This window comes from Panulirus ornatus, chromosome 3, assembly GCF_036320965.1.
Source record: "Panulirus ornatus isolate Po-2019 chromosome 3, ASM3632096v1, whole genome shotgun sequence".
NCBI classification, from domain to species: Eukaryota; Metazoa; Arthropoda; class Malacostraca; order Decapoda; family Palinuridae; genus Panulirus; species Panulirus ornatus.
The window spans coordinates 45,446,564-45,472,988 of NC_092226.1; the positions used below are offsets into that span (position 1 = coordinate 45,446,564).

Consider the following 26,425-nt stretch of genomic DNA (forward strand, 5'->3'; position numbering starts at 1 on the left):
ATAATAAATTTTAGGAGAATAAAAAGATGTTCTGAAGGAGGTAAATAGGGTGCTAAGACAAGGAGCAAATGGGAACTTCATATGAAGCGGAAAGGGGAGGTGATAACAAATAGTGGAGATGTGAAGGAGATGGAATGGTATTTGAAGGTTTGTTGAATGTGTCTGAATGACAGAGGTGGCAGATATAGGGTGTTTGGGCGAGGAGTTGGCAAAGTGAGAAGGTTAGGGAAAATGATTTGGTAAACAGAGAAGAGGTAGTAAAAGCTTTGCGGAAGATGAAAGCCGGCAAGGCAGCAGGTTTGGATGGTATTGCAGTGGAATTTATTAAAAAAGGGGGTGACGGTATTGTTGACTGGTTGGTAAGGTTATTTAATGTATGTATGACTCATGGTGAGGTGCCTGAGGATTGGCGGAATGCGTGCATAGTGCCATTGTACAAAGGCAAAGGGGATAAGAGTGAGTGCTCAAATTACAGAGGTATAAGTTTGTTGAGTATTCCTGGTAAATTATATGGGAGGGTATTGATTGAGAGGGTGAAGGCATGTACAGAGCATCAGATTGGGGAAGAGCAGTGTGGTTTCAGAAGTGGTAGAGGATGTGTGGATCAGGTGTTTGCTTTGAAGAATGTATGTGAGAAATACTTAGAAAAGCAAATGGATTTGTATATATATATATATATATATATATATATATATATATATATATATATATATATATATATATATATTCAAACTCACCCCCATACACATGTATATACATACGTCCACACACGCAAATATACATACCTACACAGCTTTCCATGGTTTACCCCAGACGCTTCACATGCCTTGATTCAATCCACTGACAGCATGTCAACCCTGGTATACCACATCGCTCCAATTCACTCTATTCCTTGCCCTCCTTTCACCCTCCTGCATGTTCAGGCCCCGATCACACAAAATCTTTTTCACTCCATCTTTCCACCTCCAATTTGGTCTCCCTCTTCTCCTCGTTCCCTCCACCTCCGACACATATATTCTCTTGGTCAATCTTTCCTCACTCATTCTCTCCATGTGCCCGAACTTTTCAAAACACCCTCTTCTGCTCTCTCAACCACGCTCTTTTTATTTCCACACATCTCTCTTACCCTTCCGTTACTTACTCGATCAAACCACCTCACACCACACATTGTCCTCAAACATCTCATTTCCAGCACATCCATCCTCCTGCGCACAACTCTATCCATAGCCCACGCCTCGCAACCATACAACATTGTTGGAACCACTATTCCTTCAAACATACCCATTTTTGCTTTCCGAGATAATGTTCTCGACTTCCACACATTCTTCAAGGCTCCCAGAATTTTCGCCCCCTCCCCCACCCTATGATCCACTTCCGCTTCCATGGTTCCATCCGCTGCCAGATCCACTCCCAGATATCTAAAACACTTCACTTCCTCCAGTTTTTCTCCATTCAAACTCACCTCCCAATTGACTTGACCCTCAACCCTACTGTACCTAATAACCTTGCTCTTATTCACATTTACTCTTAACTTTCTTCTTTCACACACTTTACCAAACTCAGTCACCAGCTTCTGCAGTTTCTCACATGAATCAGCCACCAGCGCTGTATCATCAGCGAACAACAACTGACTCACTTCCCAAGCTCTCTCATCCCCAACAGACTTCATACTTGCCCCTCTTTCCAAAACTCTTGCATTCACCTCCCTAACAACCCCATCCATAAACAAATTAAACAACCATGGAGACATCACACACCCCTGCCGCAAACCTACATTCACTGAGAACCAATCACTTTCCTCTCTTCCTACATGTACATATGCCTTACATCCTCGATAAAAACTTTTCACTGCTTCTAACAACTTACCTCCCACACCATATATTCTTAATACCTTCCACAGAGCATCTCTATCAACTCTATCATATGCCTTCTCCAGATCCATAAATGCTACATACAAATCCATTTGCTTTTCTAAGTATTTCTCACATACATTCTTCAAAGCAAACACCTGATCCACACATCCTCTACCACTTCTGAAACCACACTGCTCTTCCCCAATCTGATGCTCTGTACATGCCTTCACCCTCTCAATCAATATCCTCCCATATAATTTACCAGGAATACTCAACAAACTTATACCTCTGTAATTTGAGCACTCACTCTTATCCCCTTTGCAAAGGGGATATATATATATATATATATATATATATTATATATATATATATATATATATATATGTATATATATATATATATATATATAGATATATACACAGTTACACCACCAAATTTCCGGCAACTGATAGTTTGGCACCTCCTTTAGTCCGAACAGAATTACTTGAGGAACTTGAAATTACCACGGCCACGAAACTAGTTTACTGAGCGGCCATAGATGGCGTTGTGTGTAGGGTGCTCTTATTTATATTTTTTATACTGCACTTGTTGATGGTAATACTGCAATTCTGTGAGATTCTTAGCTTTTTTCGCTGGAATTTAACCCTACCTATGGCTTCGAAGACATATGAGAGTGTCAAACATAACCACCAGTCCATATCAATCCAACACAAAGTATAACTATCGAAGAAAATGGACCGTGGTGTTTTGGTGTGTAAGCTGTGTGACACTTACAGTATTGGTCCAGCAAAATGGTTAATCCAGCAAGGCTTTGGAACAAAGAGTGCCGGAAAATCGATGGTGTACCTGTATACATGTCTGATCATTATCTTGTGGAGGCAAAGGTGAAGATTTGTGGAGGTTTCCTGAAAAGAAGAGAGAACGTAAGGGTGAAGAGAGTGGTAAGAGTAAGTGAGCTTGGAAAGAAGACTTGTGTGAGAAAGTACCTGGAGAGATTGAGTGCAGAATGGAAAAAGGTGAGAGCAAATGACGTAAGGGGAGTGGGGGAGGAAGGGGATGTATTTAGGGAAGCAGTGATGGCATGCACAAATGATGCTTGTAGCATGAGAAAGGTGGGAGGAGGGTAGATTAGATAGGGTAGTGAGTGGTGGGATGAAGAAGTAAGATTGTTAGTGAAAGAGAAGAGAGAGGCATTTGGATGATTTTTGCAGGGAAATAGTGCAAATGAGTGGGAGATGTATAAAAGAAAGAGGCAGGAGGTCAAGAGAAAGGTGCAAGAGATGAAAAAGAAGGCAAATGAGAGTTAGGGTGAGAGATGATCATTAAATTTTAGGGAGATAAAAAGATGTTTTGGAAGGAGATAAATGAAGTGCGTAAGACAAGAGAGCAAATGAGAACATCAGTGGAGGGGGCTAATGGGGAGGTAATAACAATTAGTGGTGAAGTGAGAAGGAGATGAAGAGAGTATTTTGAAGGTTTGTTGAAAGAGTAACAGATATAGTGTTTTGGTCAAGGTGATGTGTGAAATAAGAGGGTCAGGGAGAATGGTTTGGCAAACAGACAAGAGGTAGTGAAAGCTTTGCAGAAGATGAAAGCCGGCAAGGCGGCAGGTTTCAATGGTTATGCAGTTGGACTTTTTAAAAAAAGGGGATGACGGTGTTGTTGACTGGTTGGTAAGGATATTCAGTGTATGTATGGTTCATGGTGAAGTGCCTGGATTGGTAGAATGCATGCGTAGTGCCATTGCACAAAGACAAAGGGGAGAAAGGTGAATGTTCTAAGTACAGAGGTATAAGTTTGTTGGAGTATTCCTGGGAAATTATATGGGAGGGTATTTATTGAGAGGGTAAAGGGCATGTACAGAGCATCAGATTGGAGAGGAGCAGTGTGGTTTCAGAAGTGGTAAAGGATGTGTGGATCAGTTGTTTGCTTCGAAAAATGCATGTGAGAAATATGTAGAAAAACATGGATTTGTATGTAGCATTTAATGGATGTGGAGAAGGCATGTGATAGGGTTGATAGAGATGCTTTGTGGAAGGTATTAAGAATACATAGTGTGGGAGGAAGGTTGCTAGAAGCAGTGAAAAGTTTTTACCAAGGATGTAAGGCATGTGTACGTTTAGGAAGAGAGGAAAGTGATTGGTTCCCAGTGAATGTCGGTTTGTGGTAGGGGTGCATGATGTCTCCGTGGTTGTTTAATTTGTTTATGGATGGGTTGGTTAGGGAGGTGAATACAAGAGTTTTGGAGAGGGGCAAGTATGCAGTTTGTTCTTGATGAGAGGGCTTGGGAAGTGAGTCAGTTGTTGTTTGCTGATGATACAATTTTGGTGGCTGATTTGGGTGAGAAACTGCAAAAGCTGTTGACTGAGTTTGGTAAAGTGTGTGAAAAGAGAAACTTGAGAGTAAATGTGCATAAGAGCAAGGTTATTAGGTTGAGTAGGGTTGAGGGACAAATTGTTTGGAAAGTAAGTTTGAATGCAGAAAAACTGGAGGAAGTGAAGTATTTTAGATCTGGGGGTGGATTTAGCAGTGGATGGTACCATGGAAGCAGAAGCGAGTCACAGGGTGGGGGATGGGGCAAAGGTTCTGGGAGCATTAAAGAATGCGTGGAATGCGAGAACATTATCTCGGAGAGCAAAGATGGGTATGTTTGAAAGAATAGTGGTTCCAACAATGTTATATGGTTACAAGTACAAGGCATGGGCTATAGATAGGGTTGTGCAGATGAGGGTGAATGTGTCAGAAATTAAATGTTTACAGACAACAAGTGGTGTGAGGTGGTTTGATTGAGTAAGTAATGAAAGGGTAAGACAGATGTTGGCAATAAAAAGAGTGTGGTTTAGAGAGCAGAAAAGGGTGTATTGAAATGGTTTGGTCACATGGAGAGAATGAGCGAAGAAAGATTGACAAAAAGGATATATTTGTCAGAGGCAGAGGAAACAGGGAGAAGTGGGAGACCAAAGTGGAGGTGGAAGGATAGAGTGAAAAAGATTTTGAGCGATCATAGCCTAAACATACAGGAGGGTGAAAGGCGTGCAAGGAATAGAGTGAATTGGAACGATGTGGTATACCGTGGTCAACGTGCTGTCAATGAATTGAACTAGGGCATGTGAAGCATCTGGGGTAAAACATGGAAAGTTTTGTGGGGCCTGGATGTGGAAAGGGAACTGGTATCAGTGCATTACACATGATAGCTAGAGACTGAGTGTGAATGAAAGTAGTCTTTGTTGTTTTTTCCTAGCGCTACCTCGCGCGCACATGGGGAAGGGGGGTGCCATTTCATGCGTGATGGGGTGGCAGTGGGAATGGATGAAGGCACCATGTATGAATATGTACTTGTGTATATATGTATATGTCTGTGTATGTATATGTATGTATACGTTGAAATGTATAGGTGAGTATATGTGTGTGTGTGTGTGTGGGCTTTTTGTATATACCTGTGTATGTGGGTAGGTTGGGCCATTCTTTCATTTGTTTCCTTGTGCTATCTCGCTAATGCGGGAGACAGCAACAAAATATGATATAATATATTGAATATGGTATATTAGAATGAATGAATATTGATTGAGAGGGTAAAGGCATGTACAGAGCATCAGATTGGAGAAGAGCAGTGTGGTTTCTGAAGTGGTAGAGGATGTGTGGATTGGGTGTTTGCTTTGAATAATGTATGTGAGAAATACTTAGAAAAACAGATGGATTTTTATGAAGTAGTGAAAAGTTTCTATCAAGGATGTAAGGCATGTGTACAAGTAGGAAAAGAGAAAAGTGATTGGTTCCCAGTGAATGATGGTTTGCATCAGGGCTGCATGATGTCTCCATGGTAGTTTAATTTGTTTATGAATAGGGTTGTTAGGGAGGTGAATGCAAGAATTTTGGAGAGAAGGGGGGAAATATGCAGTCTGTTGTCGATGATAGGGTTTGGGAAGTGAGTCAGTTGTTGTTTGCTGATGATACAGCGCTGGTGGAAGATTCGGGTGAGAAACTAAAGGAGCTGGTGACTGACTTTGGTAAAGTATGTGAAAGAAGAAAGCTGAGAGCAAATGTGAATAAGAGCAAGGTTATTAGATTCAGTAGGGTTGAGGGAGATGTATAAAAGAAAGAGGCAAAAGGTGAAGAGAAAGGTGCAAGAGGTGAAAAAGAGGGCAAATTAGAGTTGGGGTGAGAGAGTATCATCAAATTTTAGGGAGAATAAAAAGATGTGAGTGCTCAAATTACAGAGGTATAAGTTTGTTGAGTATTCCTGGTAAATTATATGGGAGGGTATTGATTGAGAGGGTGAAGGCATGTACAGAGCATCAGATTGGGGAAGAGCAGTGTGGTTTCAGAAGTGGTAGAGGATGTGTGGATCAGGTGTTTGCTTTGAAGAATGTATGTGAGAAATACTTAGAAAAGCAAATGGATTTGTATGTAGCATTTATGGATCTGGAGAAGGCATATGATAGAGTTGATAGAGATGCTCTGTGGAAGGTATTAAGAATATATGGTGTGGGAGGCAAGTTGTTAGAAGCAGTGAAAAGTTTTTATCGAGGATGTAAGGCATGTGTACGTGTAGGAAGAGAGGAAAGTGATTGGTTCTCAGTGAATGTAGGTTTGCGGCAGGGGTGTGTGATGTCTCCATGGTTGTTTAATTTGTTTTTGGATGGGGTTGTTAGGGAGGTGAATGCAAGAGTTTTGGAAAGAGGGGCAAGTATGAAGTCTGTTGGGGATGAGAGAGCTTGGGAAGTGAGTCAGTTGTTGTTCGCTGATGATACAGCGCTGGTGGCTGATTCATGTGAGAAACTGCAGAAGCTGGTGACTGAGTTTGGTAAAGTGTGTGAAAGAAGAAAGTTAAGAGTAAATGTGAATAAGAGCAAGGTTATTAGGTACAGTAGGGTTGAGGGTCAAGTCAATTGGGAGGTGAGTTTGAATGGAGAAAAACTGGAGGAAGTGAAGTGTTTTAGATATCTGGGAGTGGATCTGGCAGCGGATGGAACCATGGAAGTGGAAGTGGATCATAGGGTGGGGGAGGGGGCGAAAATTCTGGGAGCCTTGAAGAATGTGTGGAAGTCGAGAACATTATCTCGGAAAGCAAAAATGGGTATGTTTGAAGGAATAGTGGTTCCAACAATGTTGTATGGTTGCGAGGCGTGGGCTATGGATAGAGTTGTGCGCAGGAGGATGGATGTGCTGGAAATGAGATGTTTGAGGACAGTGTGTGGTGTGAGGTGGTTTGATCGAGTAAGTAACGTAAGGGTAAGAGAGATGTGTGGAAATAAAAAGAGCGTGGTTGAGAGAGCAGAAGAGGGTGTTTTGAAATGGTTTGGGCACATGGAGAGAATGAGTGAGGAAAGATTGACCAAGAGGATATATGTGTTGGAGGTGGAGGGAACGAGGAGAAGAGGGAGACCAAATTGGAGGTGGAAAGATGGAGTGAAAAAGATTTTGTGTGATCGGGGCCTGAACATGCAGGAGGGTGAAAGGAGGGCAAGGAATAGAGTGAATTGGAGCGATGTGGTATACCGGGGTTGACGTGCTGTCAGTGGATTGAATCAGGGCATGTGAAGCGTCTGGGGTAAACCATAGAAAGCTGTGTAGGTATGTATATTTGCGTGTGTGGACGTATGTATATACATGTGTATGGGGGTGGGTTAGGCCATTTCTTTCGTCTGTTTCCTTGCGCTACCTCGCAAACGCGGGAGACAGCGACAAAGCAAAAAAAAAAAAAAAAAAAAGATGTTTTGGAAGGAGGTAAATAAAGTGTGTAAGACAAGAGAGCAAATGAGAACATCAGTGAAAGGGGTTAATGGGGAAGTAATAACAAGTAGTGGTGAAGTGAGACGGAGGTGGAGTGAGTATTTTGAAGGTTTGTTGAATGTGTTTGATGATAGAGTGGCAGATATAGGGTGTTTTGGTCAAGGTGGTGTGCAAAGTGAGAGGGTCAGAGAGAATGATTTGGTAAACAGAGAAGAGGTAGTGAAAGCTTTGTGGAAGATGAAAGCTGGCAAGGCAGTGGATTTGGATGGTATTTCTGTGGAATTTATTGCAAAAGTGGGTGACTGTGTTGTTGACTGGTTGGTGAGGATATTCAATATATGTATTGTTCGTGATGAAGTGCGCGAAGATTGGAGGAATGCATGTATAGTGCCATTGTACAAAGGCAAAGGAGATAAAGGTGAGTGCTCAAATTACTGAGATATAAGTTTGTTGAGTATTCCTGGGAAATTATATGGGAGGGTATTGATTGAAAGGGTGAAGGTATGTATAGAGCATCAGATTGGGGAGGAGCAGTGTGGTTTCAGAAGTGTTAGAGGATGTGTGGATCAGGTGTTTGCTTTAAAGAATGTATGTGAGAAATACTTAGAAAAGCAGTTGGATTTGTATGTAGCATTTATGGATCTGGAGAAAGCATATGATAAGAGTTGATAGAGATGTTTGTGGAAGGTATTGAGAGTATATGGTGTGGAGGTAAGTTGCTAGAAGCAGTGAAAAGTTTTTGTTGAGGATGTAAGGAATGTGTATGTGTAGGAAAAGAGGAAAGTGATTGGTTCCCAGTGAATGTTGGTTTGTGGAAGGGGTACGTGATATCTTCATGGTTGTTTAACTTGTTTATGGATGGAAATGTTAGGGAGGTGAATGCAAGAGTTTTGGAGAGAGGGGCAAGTATGCAGTTTGTTGGGATGAGAGGGCTTGGGAAGTTAGTCAGTTGTTGTTTGCTGATAATACAATGCTGGTAGCTGATTCAGGTTAGAAGCTGGAGAAGTTGGTGACCAAGTTTGGTAAAATGAGAAGTTGGTGACTGCGTTTGGTAAAGTGTGTGAAAGAAGAAAGCTGCGAGTAAATGTGAATAAGAGCAGTCATTAGGTTCAGTAGGATTGAGGGACAAGTAAATTGGGAGGTAAGACTGAATGGAGAAAACCTGAAAGAAGTGAAGTGTTTTAGATATCTGGGAGTGGATTTGGCAGCGAATGGAACCATAGAAGCAGAAGTGAGTCAGAGGGTGGGGGAGGGGGCAAAGGTTCTAGGAGCATTGAAGAATGTATGGAAGGTGAGAACATTATCTTGGAAAGCAAAAATGGGTATGTTTGAAGAAATAGTTGTTCCAACAATGTTATATAGTGTGAGGCATGGGCGATAGACGAGGTTGTGCGGAAGAGGGTGGATGTGTTGGAAATGAGATGTTTGAGGACAATATGTGGTGTGAGGTGATTTGATTAAGTAATGAAAGGGCAAGAGAGATGTGTGGTAATAAAAAGAGTGTGGTTGAGAGAGCAGAAGAGGGTGTATTGAAATGGTTTGGTCACATGGAGAGAATGAGTGAAGAAAGATTGACAAAGAGGATACATGTGCCAGAGGTGGAGGGAACGAGGAGAAGTGGGAGACCATATTGGAGGTAGAAGGATGGAGTGAAAAAGGTTTTGAGTGATCTTAGCCTGAACATCCAGGAGTGTGAAAGCCATGCAAGGAATAGAGTGAATTGGAACGATCTGGTATACCAGGGTCAACATGCTGTCAGTGGATTGAACCAGGGGATGTGAAGCATCTGGGGTATATGATGGAAAGTTCTGTGGGATCTGGATGTGGAAAGGGAGCTGTGGTTTCGATGCATTACATATGACAGCTAGAGTCTGGGTGTGGACGAATGTGGCCTTTGTTGTCCTTTCCTAGTGCTTCCTCACATGCACACTGGGGGAAGGGGGTGTCATTTTATGTGTGGTGGGGTGGTGGCGGGAATGGATGAAGGCAGCATGTATGAATATGTGCATGTATATACATGGGATAAGAGTGAGTGCTCAAATTACAGAGGTATAAGTTTGTTGAGTATTCCTGGTAAAGTATATGGGAGGGTATTGATTGAGAGGGTGAAGGCATGTACAGAGCATCAGATTGGGGAAGAGCAGTGTGGTTTCAGAAGTGGTAGAGGATGTGTGGATCAGGTGTTTGCTTTGAAGAATGTATGTGAGAAATACTAAGAAAAGCAAATGGATTTGTATGTAGCATTTATGGATCTGGAGAAGGCATATGATAGAGTTGATAGAGATGCTCTGTGGAAGGTATTAAGAATATATGGTGTGGGAGGAAAGTTGTTAGAAGCAGTGAAAAGTTTTTATCGAGGATGTAAGGCATGTGTACGTGTAGGAAGAGAGGAAAGTGATTGGTTCTCAGTGAATGTAGGTTTGCGGCAGGGGTGTGTGATGTCTCCATGGTTGTTTAATTTGTTTATGGATGGGGTTGTTAGGGAGGTAAATGCAAGAGTTTTGGTAAGAGGGGCAAGTATGAAGTCTGTTGTGGATGAGAGAGCTTGGGAAGTGAGTCAGTTGTTGTTCGCTGATGATACAGCACTGGTGGCTGATTCATGTGAGAAACTGCAGAAGCTGGTGACTGAGTTTGGTAAAGTGTGTGGAAGAAGAAAGTTAAGAGTAAATGTGAATAAGAGCAAGGTTATTAGGTACAGTAGGGTTGAGGGTCAAGTCAATTGGGAGGTGAGTTTGAATGGAGAAAAACTGGAGGAAGTGAAGTGTTTTAGATATCTGGGAGTGGATCTGTCAGTGGATGGAACCATGGAAGCGGAAGTGGATCATAGGGTGGGGGAGGGGGCGAAAATTCTGGGGGCCTTGAAGAATGTGTGGAAGTCGAGAACATTATCTCGGAAAGCAAAAATGGGTATGTTTGAAGGAATAGTGGTTCCAACAATGTTGTATGGTTGCGAGGCGTGGGCTATGGATAGAGTTGTGCGCAGGAGGATGGATGTGCTGGAAATGAGATGTTTGAGGACAATGTGTGGTGTGAGGTGGTTTGATCGAGTGAGTAACGTAAGGGTAAGAGAGATGTGTGGAAATAAAAAGAGCGTGGTTGAGAGAGCAGAAGAGGGTGTTTTGAAGTGGTTTGGGCACATGGAGAGAATGAGTGAGGAAAGATTGACCAAGAGGATATATGTGTCGGAGGTGGAGGGAACGAGGAGAAGAGGGAGACCAAATTGGAGGTGGAAAGATGGAGTGAAAAAGATTTTGTGTGATCGGGGCCTGAACATGCAGGAGGGTGAAAGGAGGGCAAGGAATAGAGTGAATTGGAGCGATGTGGTATACCGGGGTTGACGTGCTGTCAGTGGATTGAATCAAGGCATGTGAAGCGTCTGGGGTAAACCATGGAAAGCTGTGTAGGTATGTATATTTGCGTGTGTGGACGTATGTATATACATGTGTATGGGGGGGGGTTGGGCCATTTCTTTCGTCTGTTTCCTTGCGCTACCTCGCAAATGCGGGAGACAGCGACAAAGTATAAAAAAAAAAAAAAAAAATACATATATGGGAGAAAGAATACTTCCCACGTATTCCCTGCGTGTCGTAGAAGGCGACTAAAAGGGGAGGGAGCGGGTGGCTGGAAATCCTCCCCTCTCTTTTTTTTTTTTTTTTAATTTTCCAAAAGAAGGAACAGAGAAGGGGGTCAGGTGAGGATATTCCCTCTAAGGCCCAATCCTCTGTTCTTAACGCTACCTCGCTAATGCGGGAAATGGCGAATAGTATAAAAAAAAAAAAAAAAAATATGTATATGTATGTATACATTGAAATGTATAGGTATGTATATGTGCGTGTGTGGGTGTTTATGTATGTACACGTGCATGTGGGTGCGCTGGGCCATTCTTTCATCTGTTTCCTTGTGCTACCTCGCTAATGTGGGAGACAGCAACAGAGTATGATAAATAAATAGATATGTATGATTTTATCCCTGGGGATAGGGGAGAAAGAATACTTCCCACGTATTCCCTGCGTGTCGTAGAAGGCGACTAAAAGGGGAGGGAGCGGGGGGCTGGAAATCCTCCCCTCTCAATTTTTTTTAATTTTCCAAAAGAAGGAACAGAGAAGGGGGCCAGGTGAGGATATTCCCTCAGTGGCCCAGTCCTCTGTTCTTAACGCTACCTCGCTAACGCGGGAAATGGCGAATAGTTTGAAAAAAAAAAAAAAAAAAAATGTATGATTGGTTTACATGGGGTTTTCAGTGTTGTAAATGGAGATGGTGAAGAGCTTGTAGATTCGTGTGCTGAAAAAGGACTGGTGATTGGGAATACCTGGTTTAAAAAGAGAAATATACATAAGTATATGTATGTAAGTAGGAGAGATGGCCAGAGAGCGTTATTGGATTACGTGTTAATTGATAGGCGCACGAAAGAGAGACTTTTGGATGTTAATGTGCTGAGAGGTTTAACTGGAGGGATGTCTGATCATTATCTTGTGGAGGCAAAGGAAAAGATTTAGTAGATGTTTTCAGAAAAGAAAAGGGAATGTTGGGGTGAAGAGAGTGGTGAGAGTAAGTGAGCTTGGGAAGGAGCCTTATTTGAGTAAGTACCAGGAGAGACTGAGTGCCGAACAGATAAAGGTGAGAGCAAAGGACGTAAAGGGAGTGGGGCAGGAATGGAGTGTATGGCTTTTGCTAAAGATGCTTGTGGGATGAGAAGCGAGGGAGGTGGGCAGATTAGGAAGCATAGTGAGTGGTGGGATGAAGAAGTAAGATTGTTAGTGAAAGAGAAGAGAGAGAGTCATTTGGATGATTTTTGCAGGGAAATAATGCAGATGACTGGGAGATGTATAAAAGAAGAGGCAGGAGGTCAAGAGAAAGGTGCAAGAGGTGAAAAAGAGGGTAAATGAGAGTTGGGGTGAGAGAGTATCATTAAATTTTAGGGAGAATAAAAAAGTGTTTTGGAAGGAGGTGAATAAAGTGCATAAGACAAGAGAACAAATGGGAACATCGGTGAAGAGGGCTAAAGGGGAGGTGATAACAAGTAGTGGCGATGTGAGAAGATGGAGAGAGTATTTTGAATGTTTGTTGAATGTGGTAGATGATAGAGTGGCAGATATAGGATGTTTTGGGCGAGGTGATGTACGAAGTGAGAGGGTCAGAGAGAATGATTTGGTAAACAGAGAAGAGATAGTGAAAGCTTTGCGGAAGATGAAAGCCAGCAAGGCAGCAGGTTTGGATGTTATTGCAGTGGAATTTATTAAAAAAGGGGGTGACTGTATTGTTGACTGGTTGATGAGGATGTTCAGTGTATGTATGGCTCATGGTGAAGTGCCTGAGGATTGGCAGAAAGCATGCATAGTGCCATTGTACAAAGGCAAAGGGGATAAAGGTAAGTGTTCAAGTTACAGAGGTATATGTTTGTTGAGTATTCCTGGAAAATTATATGGGAAGATATTGATTGAGAGGGTGAAGGCATATACAGAACATTATGTTGGGGAAGAGTAGTGTGGTTTCAGAAGTGATAGAGGATGTGTAGATCAGGTGTTTGCTTTGAAGAATTTATGTGAGAAATACTTGAAAAACAAATGGATTTGTATGTAGCATTTATGGATCTGGAGAAGGCATACGATAGAGTTGATAGAGATGCTCTGTGGAAGGTATTGAGAGTATATGGTGTGGAAGGCAAGTTGCTGGAAGCTGTGAAATGTTTTTCATTGTGGACGTAAGACATGTGTACAAGTAGGAAGAGAGGAAAGTGATTGGTTCTCAGTGAATGTCAGATTGCGGCAGGGGTGCATGATGTCTCCATGGTTGTTTAATTTGTTTATGGATGGGGTTGTTAGGAAGGTAAATGCAAGAGTTTTGGAGAGAGGGGCAAGTATGCAGTCTGTTGTGGAGGAGAGGGCTTGGGAAGCGAGGCAGTTGTAGTTCGCTGATGATGCAGCAAAGTTATTAGGTACAGTAGGGTTGAGGGACATGTCAATTGGGAGGTAAGTTTGATTGGAGAAAAACTGAAGGAAGTGAAGTTTTTTTTATATACCTGGAAGTGGATTTGGCAGCAGATGGAATCATGGAAGCGAAAGTGAGTCCCAGGGTGGGGGAGGTAGCAAAAGTTCTGGGAGCATTGAAAAATGTGTCGAAGGCGAGAACCTGCTACAAACAACCCTATCTATAGCCCATGCCTCGCAACAAAAAAACATTGTTGGAACCACTATTACTTCAAACATACCCATTTTTGCTCTCTCAGATAACATTTTCGCCTTCCACACATTCTTCAATGCTCCCAGAACCTTTGCCCTTTCCCCCACCCTGTGACTCACTTTCATTTCCATGGTTCCATCTGCTGTAAGTCCACTCCCATACCTCTAAAACTTCACTTCCTCAAGTTTTTCTCCATTCAAACTTACCTCCCAATTTACTTGTCCCTCAACCCTACTGAACCTAGTAACCTTGCTCTTATTCACATTTACTCTCAGCTTTCTTCTTTCACACACTTTACCAAAGTCAGTCACCAGCTTCTGAGGTTTATCACCCAAATCAACCGCCAGCACTGTATCATTAGTGAACAACAACTGACACTTCTCAAGCCCTCTCATCCATAGCAGACTGCATACTAGCCCTTCTCTCCAAAGCTCTTGCATTCACCTCCCTAACCACCCCATCCATAAACAAATTAAACAACCATGGAGAAATCATGCACCTCTGCCGCAAACCGACATTCACTGGGAACCTATCACTTTCCTCTCTTCCTACTCTTACACATGCCTTACATCCTTGGGAAAAACTTATCACTGCTTCTAGCAACTTACCTCCCACACCATATGCTCTTAAAACCTTTCACAAAGCATCTCTATCCATGCTATCATATGCCATCTCTAGATCCATAAATGCTACATACAAATCTATGTTTTTCTAAGTATTTCTCACATATATTTTTCAGAGCAAACACCTGATCCATACATCCTCTGCCACTTCTGAAACCACACTGCTCCTCCCCAATCTTATGCTCGGTACATACCTTTACACTCTCAATCAATACTCTCCCATATAATTTCACAGGAATACTCAACAAACTTATTCCTCTGTAATTTGAACACTCACCTTTATCCCCTTTGCTTTTGTACAATGGCACTGTGCATGCATTCCACCAATCCTCAGGCACTGCACCATGATCCATATATACATTGAATATCCATACCAACCAATCAAGAACACAGTCACCCCCTTCTATAATAGATTCCAGAGAAGTACCATCCAAACCTGCTGCCTTGTATTTTTTTATTGATCGTTGTTTCCTATGTCAGAGAGGTAGCTCCGGGAAACAAACGAAGAATGGTCCATTCACTCATATACGCACATATATACATAAATGCCTGTACATGCACATACATATGCATGTACATATACATATCAACATAAACATTCATATACATACACAGACATATACATGCATACACATGTACATATTCATACTTCCTTGCCTTCATCCATACCTGTTGCTGTCCTTTCCCACAGGAAATAGCATCACTACCCTCTGCTTCAGCATGGTAGTGCTGGGAAAACAGGCAAAAAAGATCACATTCATTCACACTCAGTCTCTAGCTGTCATATGTAATGCACCAAAACCACAGACCTTTCTATGGTTTATCCCAGATGTTTCACATATTTGGTTCAGTCCATTGACAGCATGTCAACCCCGTTATACCACAACGTTCCAATTCACTCTGTTCCCTGCACCGCTCTCATTCTCCTGTATATTCAGACCCTGGCTGCTCAAAATCTTTTTCACTCCATCCTTCCACCTCCAGTTTGGTCTCCCGCTTCTCCTTTTTCCCTCCACTTCTGATACATATATCCTCTTTGTCAGTCTTTCCTCACTCATTCTCTCCACATGTCCAGACCATTTCAAAACACCCTCTTCTGCTCTCTCAACCATGCTCTTTTTATTTCCACACATCTCTCTTACCCTTACGTTACTTACTCGATCAAACCACCTCACACCACACATTGTCCTCAAACATCTCATTTCCAGCACATCCATCCTCCTGCGCACAATTCTATCCATAGCCCACGCCTCGCAACCATACAACATTGTTGGAACCACTATTCCTTCAAACATACCCATTTTTGCTTTCTGAGATAATGTTCTCGACTTCCACACATTCTTCAAGGCTCCCAGGATTTTCGCCCCCTCCCCCACCCTATGATCTACTTCCGCTTCCATGGTTCCATCCGCTGCCAGATCCACTCCCAGATATCTAAAACACTTTACTTCCTCCAGTTTTTCTCCATTCAAACTTACCTCCCAATTGACTTGACCCTCAACCCTACTGTACCTAATAACCTTGCTCTTATTCACATTTACTCTTAACTTTCTTCTTTCACACACTTTACCAAACTCAGTCACCAGCTTCTGCAGTTTCTCACATGAATCAGCCACCAGCGCTGTATCATCAGCGAACAACAACTGACTCACTTCCCAAGCTCTCTCATCCCCAACAGACTTCATACTTGCCCCTCTTTCCAAAACTCTTGCATTTACCTCCCTAACAATTAACTTGTCCCTCAACCCTCCTGAACCTAATAATCCTGCTCTTATTCACATTTACTCTCATCATTCTCCTTTCACGCACTTTTCCAAACTCAGTCATTAACCTCTGCAGTTTCTCACCGGAATCAGCCACTAGAGCTGTATCAGTGGTGAACAACAACTATGAATAAATGAATAAGTAAATAAATAAGATAAATAAAATATTTTGCATTTACCTCCCTAACCACCCCATCCTTAAATTAAACGACCATAGGGACATTGCATTCCCCTGCCACAAACCAACATTCACTGGGAACCAATCACTCTCCTCTCTTCCCACTTGCACACATGCCTTACATCCTTGGTAAAAAATTTCTCTGCTTCTGGCAACATACCTCCCACACCATATACTCTTAAAACCTTCCACAAAGCATCTCTGTTAACCTTATCATATGCCTTCTCCAGATCCATAAATGCTACATATATATTCATCTGTTTTTCTGAGTATTTCTCACATACATTCTTCAAAGCAAACACCTGATCCACACATCCTGTACCACTTCTGAAACTCCTCAGTCTGATGCTCTGCACATTCCTTCACCCTCTCAATCAATACCTTCCCCTATAATTTCCCAGGAATACTCAGCAAACTTATGCCTTTGTAGTTTGAACACTCACCTTTTTCCCCTTTCCCTTTGTACAATGGCATTATGCATGCATTTCGCCAATCTTCGGGGACTTCATCATGGTCCATACATGCATTCAGTATCCTTAACAACCAATCAACAACACAGTCACCCCTTTTTTAGTGAATTCCACTGCAATACCATCCAAACCTGCTGCCTTGCACTTCAGTAGGAGTTCATACAATTTTATTTAACTTGTAATTTCTGTACATGTGGCACGACATGTTTTGTGGAGACAATCCACCACATTGGGTGCCAGTACCTAACAAAGTTGATTAAATCCCAACATCACACTTGATTCCCGCTGTTTAACACCAGTCTCTATAGACGAAGCACTGTTTGTGTTATCAGGTTGTAACTGTTGCAAGGGAGAGTGATTAAGGGAGGTTGACCTGGTTAGCTGCGTGTGTCGAAATTCTTTTTTTATGTTTTCGTGTTTTGTCAAATCTCTCATAATGATTTGTGTAATGCTAGGATGGGCTTTAAAATTGCCTTGGGACAAGGTAAAGTTCTAAGTATTAGCAATTAAGACAGATTCAGTAGCATTGTGTGTGGCATAATTAGAAGAGGCAACTGATGGTTTGGCACCTCCTTTATTCCAGACAAAATTACGTGAGGAATCTTGAAATTTCCACGGCCACCAGACTAGTATACTGGGCGGCCACAGATGGCATAGTGTGTAGGTCGAACTTATTTACATTCTTTACACTGCACTTGTTGGTGGTGATACCACAATTCTATGAGATTCTTCGCTTATTTTGCTTAAATTTAACCCTAGGTATGGCTTCTAAGGCATATGAGAGTATCACTTGTGGTGTCAAACATAAACACCAGTCCATATCAATCCAAGGTAAAGTATAACTGTTGAAAAAATGGACCGTTGTGTTTTGGTGCATGCTGTGACATCTGCAGTATTGGTTCAGCAACTGTTTTTGATATAAAGAAGCAAAGGGAGAAAATATTGAAATTCTATACAGACAGCGATTCCAAGAAGCAAATGACGATTAGAAAAACTATGAAAGATGGTAAGAGTGCTGAGCACAATTAAGTGATGATGGAATGGTTTCAACAGTGTTGGAGTGATGGAGTGGACTTGTTAGGTAGCATGATAATGGACCAGGTTAAGTTTTTCCATAAAGAACTTATTTTACAACATGAGCATGACTATAGTGAAAAATAGCTTCAAAGATTCAAGAAGCCTCATGAAATTTCCATGTATAAAGTGTGTGGAGAAAAGCGATCTGCAAACCACAAAGGAGTTGCCGAGTATGTGGACAAATTTGCAAAACTTGTAGCTGACAAGAACCTCAGTCCTGAGCAGGTGTATATTACAGACAGAACTGCATTATTCTGGCAATGCACACCTAGGAAAACACTAACAACAGAAGACAAAGAATTCAAATAATCTAAGGACAGACTTACCCTCTTAGGGTGCTCAAACATTTGATATTTGTTTGATTTAAATTCCTAGTAGTCCATGGTATTCTTTAGACACATAGGAGATGCATAATTAGTAGGTTAGAGGTGTGTTGATGAATTAATGTTTTGTGACCACGGTTGGTCCTGCAAAATAGTTAATCCAGTTAGGCTTTGGAGCCAAGAGTGCTGGAAAATCGGTGGTGTACCTGTATAAGATAATGAGATTTTCAAGATCTATGGGATGATGATTTTCATGCCACTGTTTAGCAATCACATTTTTGTGGTCATCTTTGTGTACTGAATGATGGTTCCAATAACACCTCTCCTTTACAGTTTTACCTGTCTGGCCTATCAGAATATATTTACATGCCTTGCATTTCATGGCATAAAATCTTTCAATTGTTGCATGATTTGGCCTACTGTTTAATGATGTCCTACTGATGATGTTATTATACTGGAAAGCAACATTACAAGCACTGTTTTTTAGAACATATCTTTAATTAGGTAAGTTGGGAGAATAGGGCAACTCTAAACATTTAGACATCCTTATTTGTCATATTTTTGTTACAAGAAGCATAGAATGTCTTCCCAGCTTTCCAATAAGCTTTGTTCACAAACCTAGAGATACGTGTTAAATGACTACAAGTGTTGGGGAGAAGAGAGAGGTGAGAATAAGTGAGCTTGGAAAGGAGACTTGTGTAAGGAAGTACCAGGAGAGATTGAGTGTAGAATGGCAAAAGGTGAGAGCAAATGACATGAGGGGAGTGGGTGAGGAATGGGATGCATTTATGGAAGCAGTTATGGCTTGCACAAAAGATGCATGTGGCATGAGAAAGGTGGGAGGTGGGCACATGAGAAAGGGTAGTGAGTGATGGAATGAAGAAGTAAAGTTGGTAGTTAAAGGGAAAAGAGAGACATTTGGACAATTCTTACAGGGAAGGAGTGCAAATAACTGGATGTATAAAAGAAAGTGGCAGGAGGTCAAGAGAAAGGTGCAAGGGTTGAAAAAGAGGGCAAATGAGAGTTAGTGTGAGAGAGTGTCATGAAACATTAGGTAGAATAAAAATATGTTTTGGAAGGAGATATATAATGTGTGTAAGACAAGAGAACAAATGGGAACATCAATGTAAGGGGCAAGTGGGGAAGTAATAACAGGTAGAGATGGAGTGAGTATTTTGAAGGTTTGTTGAATGTATTTGATGATAGAGTAGCAGATATAGGGTGTCTTGGTTGGGGTGGTGTGCAAAGTGAGAGCATCAGGGAGAATGGTTTGGTTAAGAGAGAAGAGGTAGGGAAAGCTTTGCAGAAGAGGAATTTATTAATAAAGGGGGGTGACTGACTGTGTTATTGATTGGTTGCTAAGGATATTTAATGTATGTATGGACCATGGTGAAGTGTTTGAGGATTGGCAGAATGCATGCATAGTACCATTGTACAAAAACAAAGGGGATGAAATTGTGTTCAAACTACAGAGGCATAAATTTGTTGAGTATTCCTGGGAAATTATATGGGAGGGTATTGATTGAGAGGGTGAAGGCATGTAGAGAGCATCAGATTGGGGAAGAGCAGTGTGGTTTCAGAAGTGGTAGAGGGTGTGTGGATCAGGTGTTTGCTTTGAAGAATGTATGTGAGAAATACTTAGAAAAACAAATGGATTTGTATGTAGCATTTTTGGATCTGGAAGAAGGCATATGATAGGGTTGATAGAGATGCTCTGTGGAAGGTCTTAAGAGTATATGGTGGTAAGTATATGGGAGGTAAGTGGCTAGAAGCAGTGAAAAGTTTTTCCCAAGGATGTATGGCATGTGTATGAGTAGGAAGAGAGGAGAGCGATTGGTTCCCGTTGAGAAAGTTGAGAGTAAATGTGAAAAAGAGTAAGGTTATTAGGTTCAGTAGGGTTGAGGGACAAGTTAATTGGGATGTAAGTTTGAATGGAGAAAAATTGGAGGAAGTTAAGTGTTTTAGATATTTGGGAGTGGACTTAGCAGTGAATGAAATCATGGAAGCAAAAGTGAGTCACAGGGGAAAGGGGTGAAGGGTTCTGGGAATGATGAAGAATATGTGGAAGGGGAGAACGTAGTCTCTGAGAGCAAAAATGGGTATATTTGAAGGAATAGTAGTTCCAACAATGTTATATGGTTGCGTGGAATAGGGTGAATGTGTTGCAAATGAAATGTTTGAGGACAGTATGTGATGTGAGGTGGTTTGATTTAGTAAGTAATGAAAGGATAAGAGAGCTGTATGGAAATAAAAACAGTGTAGTTGAGAGAGCAGAAGAGGGTGTGTTGAAATGGTTTGGACACATGGTGAGAATGAGTGAGGAAAGATTGACAAAGAAGATAAATGTGTCAGAGGTGGAGGGAACTTTTAGAGGATTAATGTGTCAGAGGTGGAGGGAACAAGGAGAAGTGGGAGTCCAAATTGGAGGTGGAAGGATGGAGCAAAAGAGATTTTGAGTGAGTGTGGCCTGAACATACAGGAGGGTGAGAGGTGCGCAAGGATTAGAGTGAATTGGAACAATGTGGTATTCCCTGTGTCGACTTGCTGTCAGTGGAATGAACCAAGGCATGTGAAATGTCTAATGTAAACCATGGAAAGGTCTGTGGTGCTTAGATGTGGAAAGGGAGCTCTGGTTTCAGTGCATTACATATGACAGCTAGAGACTGAGTGTGAATGAATGTGGCCTTTTTTGTCTGTTTTCCTGGCACTACGTCACTGAAGCAGGAGTTAACAATGCTGTTTCCTTTGGGCAGGCTAGTGCCAGGAGTGGATGAAGGCAAACAAGTATGAATGTGTACATGTGTACGAATGTATTTGTCTGTGTATGTTTATGTATATATACGTATATGTGCATATATGGGCGGTTATGTATATATGTGTGTATATGAGTGGATGGGCCATTCTTCATATGTTTTCTGACGCTACCTCGCTGACTTGGGAAACAGCAATTATGTATAATAATGATAATAATAATGATAATTATAATAATGATAATAATGATGATAATCTTATCTAGCTATCCCAATAATTTCCAAAAGCTCCTTCCAATTCCATCTCACTGATTTTGAACCTATAATGCCCTCCATTGCACTATGAAAACACTTTTGAACTTGCAGTTTAGTTTCTCACATATCCTTACATCATCCACTGCAGTATTTCCCTCTGAATCTCTTATCCTGATTAGCTGCTCTTTAATTGATGGCTGGCTCCTACTAAAGTGATGGAATAGTTTTGTATTGTTAGTTGCCTTGTTTGCAATATTTTTTTCAAAGTTTGTTCCTTTTTTGGTTGGTGGGAAAGGAAGAGAGCATTGGTAGTAGTGGTGGAGGAGGAAATGTTATGGTGTGGATGAAGGAGGAAGGGAGTAGTGGTCAGGTGCATGGGGGAGAGATTTTGGGAAGAGCAGATGAGGGAAATAAGGGAGGTTTGTTAATTTGGATGAGGTAACAACATCCATGAAAAGATTAAACAGTCATGGGGAAATCACACACCCTTGGTGCAGACTCTTTTGGAAATACTTACCATTCTCCCTTCCCACTCACACTCACACTTTACTTCTGATAAAAACTCCTCACTACATATAGTAGCTTTTCTCCATTTTGACACATTTGTATTATCTTCCATAAGGTGTCACTGTCAGCCCTATAATACACATTCTTCATATCAATAAATGCTAGATACAAATCTCTATTTTTCAAGTATTTCTCACAACATTTTCAGAACAAACACCTAGTCTACACAGCCTCTACCACTCCAAAATCCACAGTGTTCCTCCTCAAGTCTGATGCTCAGTGCATACCATCACACTCTCAGGCACTATTATCCTTTACATGTTACAAGATTTATACCTGTGTAATTCATAAATTTCCCTTTTTTCCCTACTTGACTTTATATAAGGGCACTCTACATGCATTCTGCCAGTCCTTAGTTGCCTCATCTTTGGCAACACAAACCTTGAATAATGTGACTAAACAATCAGCAAAAAGTGTCACCATCAGAAAGTCAACTGCATTTCCATACATTCCTGCTATTTTGCCACTTTTCACCTCAGGCAATGTTTTCACCTCTTCTCTTTATTGTTAAACCTTATAACACTGCTTTTCTTCACAATTACTCTGAACTTTATACTTTCCCAAATTCAGATATCAACTGCAGTTTCTCACTTGAATCTACCACCAGAGCCATGTCATCAGCAAGCTACAACTAAGTCACCTCCTAGGCCCTCACACCCTGAGAAGACTGCATACCTGCTTTTCGTTCCAATGCCCATGCATTCACCTGTCTCACCACCGTATCCTATACAAATTAGATAGCCATGATGGCATTAAACTTCCCTTACGCAAACTCACCCCCACCTGAAACCACTCTCCTGCCTTTGTTCCAGCTTGCACAAATGCCTTACTCTCTTGATGAAAGCTCTTCACTGATTAGAGCAACTTCCTTCCCACAACATATAAAGAACATCTCTGTCAACCTCATCACATGTCATTTCCAGATCCATAAATGCAAAGTCACAAGTACTTCTGTTTCTTTAAATATTTCAGGCACGCATTCTTTGAATTAAGCACCTGATTCACACATCCTCTACTTCTGAAACCACATATTTTCATACCCAGTCTGAAACTCTGCCCATACCACCATCCTCATAATCACAACTCTCATATACAACTTAACAGCTACACTGAGACTTATACCTCTGTAATTTGAACTTTCACTTTTTTCCACCGACCCCTTATACATTGGCACTATACAGGCATTGTGCCAGTCCTCAGGCATCTGACCATGAGCCATACATACAGTGAAAATTCTAACTAACCAGTCATAAACACAATCATCTCCTTTCTCAGGGAATTTAACTGCAATTTCACCTGCTTCAGCTACTTTGCCACACTTCATCTTATGCAATGTTTTCTACACCAAACCACTTCCCATGACTCTCTCACTTCACATATTTCCCTGTCAAAAACATCCCACATCTGCAGACCTATTATCAAACATGTTTAACATCACCTTCAAAATTTTCATGCCATCTATTCACCCCATTTTTTTTTCTCTTACCACTTAGCCAATTGTCCCCTTCACTGATGTTCCCATCTGTTCTCTTGTTTTTCTCTTGCTTTCTCCTTCCAGAACATAATTTTATTCTCCCCTCATGTCCACCAAATAATGACCAGCCATCCCACCAACTGCCCCTCTCAATACATTCACATTCAAGAGTCTCACCTTTGCATGTCTGTCAGTTGGTACATAATCCAATAATGTCCCCATACCATCTTTCCAACTCATCCATGTATATACTTATGCATGTCCCTCTTTTTAAACCAGATATTCTTAGTCACCAGTCCTTTTCCACTGCTGGAGGGTGTGAAAGCCTTCTAAAGAGGAGCTAATACATGTGTAAGATTGGATGGAAAGTTGATGTCACTGTTTTTTTTAACAAATGTGTGGATGGAGTGATAAGAGAGATGAAAGCAAAACTAGAGAAAGGGGTTGCAGAAATAGTGTGGTGGTGAGACATGGTGGTTAGTGACAAGCATGTTTTCAGATGATACTGTTGTTTTCTGAGAGTGAAGAAGAGTTGCACAAGTGTGTTTTATTATGTATGTAAGCATAAGTGATTGAAGGCGAATGCTTGTCAAAATAAAGTATGGTGTTTGAAAGGAAACAGTGAAAGAATAGATTTTGCAAAACTGTATAGTGTGAGGAAAGAAAGTGTACTCGAAGTGGTGACAGCTTCTTACCTTTCTCTAGATACTTTTCCAAAGTCATTCGCACCAAAAAATTCTGATCCAAACATCCCCTGCCTTTCCTAAAACCCCCTTGATCCTCACTTATTCAGCATTCAGTTACTTCCATCATCTTATCAATCAGTACTCTTGTGTACACTGTCTGGTATTCTTAACAAATTTATTCCCCTATACGGGTTGTATCTCTTTAGAGAGATACAACCTGTATAGGGGAATACCGGACCATTCTATGGTCCGGTAACTCCCATAGTCCGGCATGTTTTGAATCTGCCACCATTAGTTTGTGGATCTGCCACCAGGATGGCGCTCTTAAAAGCCCTAACCACCACCATTAGTTTGTGGATCTGCCACCAGGGCAGTGCTCTTAGCAGCCCTAAGGCACCAAAATCTATTTACACTGCAGCTGAGCTAATTAACAGTTCTGTTGATTTCATATATTCAGTTTTTTGCTGAAAATGAAAGCCAGAAAAGTTTAAAGTTTTGGAAAACTTTGAAAGGTGCCAGGAGTACAGAAGTATACAGTGCACTTATAATGTGGTAATGAAGGTGTAAGCATTTCTGGGGAGATGCTTATTGAGAAGGCCAAAGTATTTCATAGAGAACTAAAGCTAGACTATGACTGTGAATATTTGCAAGGATGGTTACACAAGTTAAAAGTGGAGACATGGAATTTCAGTACATAGTGTGTGCAGTGAAAAATGTAGCACTGACATGGAAGCTTGGTGTGTAAGATCGTATTAAAAGAATCAATAAAAACACCAGTTCTGTATTACACAACCAGCAGCAATATGTACAGGGCGAGAGAGAGTGTATGAGCCAGCTGCCTGGCTGGTTGGTTGGTTGTTTGGGCTTTAGGCCTATCAACTGCCAGAGTCATTAAGGTTGTCAATGTAAGCTACATCCACCAAATGAAAAATCTTATAACACCTTCAGGTGTTAAAGATAACTGTAAGACCACATACACTCACTGTACATGGGGCCCATCACCTGACTGGGACTGACACAGCACAGGCTGGCTGCCTTGATGATGATAATAAAACAGCAGTAGTGACAAGAGTCAACCAAAGCCAACTACTAACCCATGGTTGTTCATTACATTAACTACTTGTCACTAAGCTACGACAAAGTTTGTGGATAGATATGCACAGTTAGTGGCAGCAGAAAACTTAGCCCCAGAACGAGTGCATAGTGCTGACGAATCTGCCCTTATTGGCATCATATGCCACAAAAAACCCTTGCCCAAGATATTGCGAAGTCTCCATCAGGGGGTACTTCTGATGTAATCTGGTGTAAATAAAGACCATGTCTGGAAGTATGTGTGTTTGTATTATTTCCTGTTTTATGTTCTACTTTTGATAGAGCAGCAATACGTATGTGGAATGAGCTGCCAAGACCAGGGGTTGCGCATATATTTGCATAGTGGGTTCCCTTAGGGGTCATTTTCTGTTTTCCAGCATTTTCTGTGGTCCGGTAATTGCCAGGTCCTGAAGTTGCCAGATTAAAGAGGTTCAATGTGTATTTGTTACATACACCTTTAGCACCTTTTTCTTTGTATAAAGGAACAACAATAGCTTTCACCCAATCCTCAGGCACAACTCTCTGTTTCCATGCTAAATTTTCATATCAAATGTATCCACTCTATCCCACTTTCTCCTCCATACTTCAGCAATTTAGCCATGATCCCTTCCTCTCCAGGTGCCTTCCCTACCTTCAGCCTCATTATCACTCTTTTTATCTCCCTTATGGCTATAGGCCCCTACACTTGCATCCTTTTCTTTTCATCCTCCATACCCACACATGTATCATCTGCTGCCATACCTTCTCCCACATTCATAGGTCTTCAAGATCATCGTTCCATCTTCCTTTCACTTCTTCATTTTGATTTAACTCTCCTTCCATACCTCTCACCTTTACATTTCCACTCGCATACACCTCTCTCTTTTTGCACCTCCTAGCACAGTTTCTTATTTCCCTAAAGTTTTCACTAAGATTTCTCCCAAAAAATGTTTAGTTGTTTATCCACAGTTTTCACATTGAAAGGGTTAAAGTTGATTGGTATCTATATACCTTTGGATTTACACTAAGTTCTCTTAGGAGTTTGTTCAGTTTTGTATATAGGTAATTTGAATATCTGCAGAATTGTGCAGAGGGTTGTGGTTTTTTTTCAATATTATATGTTCAGGACAGTTTTGGCTATAATAAAATGCCTTCAGATAATATCTAGCTGCTGACGTTAATTCTTTGTGAGTATTGCAGTAGATTCATGTTTTTGAGATTAAGGTACTAAGATTTTTTTTCATTGATGGTGGTTTAGCAAGCAACTTCCATCCCCATTATGGTTACTTTTGTTTTATTAGGCACACATACCTCAACATATGTGAAACTCATAAGCACAGCTTTGAAGAACTGTGAATGTTTTTGTAACACTAAGGAAGATTTTGTATGCCTGAGTTACATGCTTGGTTATCTCTGAACTGG

At 41.3% G+C, this 26,425-nt stretch overlaps 1 protein-coding gene across 1 annotated transcript in view; it reads left to right on the forward strand.

Annotated features, from left to right (window-relative positions):
* Positions 1 to 26,425, forward strand: part of LOC139762511 (uncharacterized) — an 854,543-nt gene that overhangs the window by 553,911 nt on the left and 274,207 nt on the right. The window lies entirely within an intron of this gene.